Below are 545 nucleotides of genomic sequence, written 5' to 3' on the forward strand. Positions count from 1 at the left end.
GGCGTGTTTGGGGGGGGTTGGAGCTTTTTTTTTTTTTTTTTTTTTTTGCTTTCTCTTGATTTATTTTTAGTGCAAACTTCACCTTGTGCTAAAGTGGTGCCAGTGGGGGGACAGGGAGGGACAGGGAGGGACACGGGGACATCGCTGGGGGAATCCTGAGTCTGCTCCTCTCTCCTCTCTTCCTCTTTTGTGCTCTTTTTCCTTTGTATTTTTTCCTTTTTTTCCCCTCTTCCTTTCCTTTTTTTTTCTCCCCTGGTCCTCCCCAATTTATTTCCCCCTTTTTTCCTTCTTTTCTCATTTTCCCCCTTTTCCCCACCCCTTTTTTTCTTTCCCCCCTTTCCCTTGTTTTCCCTCTTTTATTTCTCCCTTGCAATTTCCTTCCCCCCCTTTTTTCCTTCTATTTTTTTTCATTCCCCTCTTTTTTCTTTTTTTCCCCCCTCTTTTTTCCCCCTCTCCCATCTTTTCCTTCCCCTTCCTTGTTCCCCCTTTTCCCCACACCTGGAACATCCCACCAGCTTCACACCCCCCCCCCCCCCCCGAGTCAT

This window comes from Corvus brachyrhynchos, unplaced genomic scaffold (assembly GCF_000691975.1).
Source record: "Corvus brachyrhynchos isolate BGI_N302 unplaced genomic scaffold, ASM69197v1 scaffold158, whole genome shotgun sequence".
NCBI lineage: Eukaryota > Metazoa > Chordata > Aves > Passeriformes > Corvidae > Corvus > Corvus brachyrhynchos.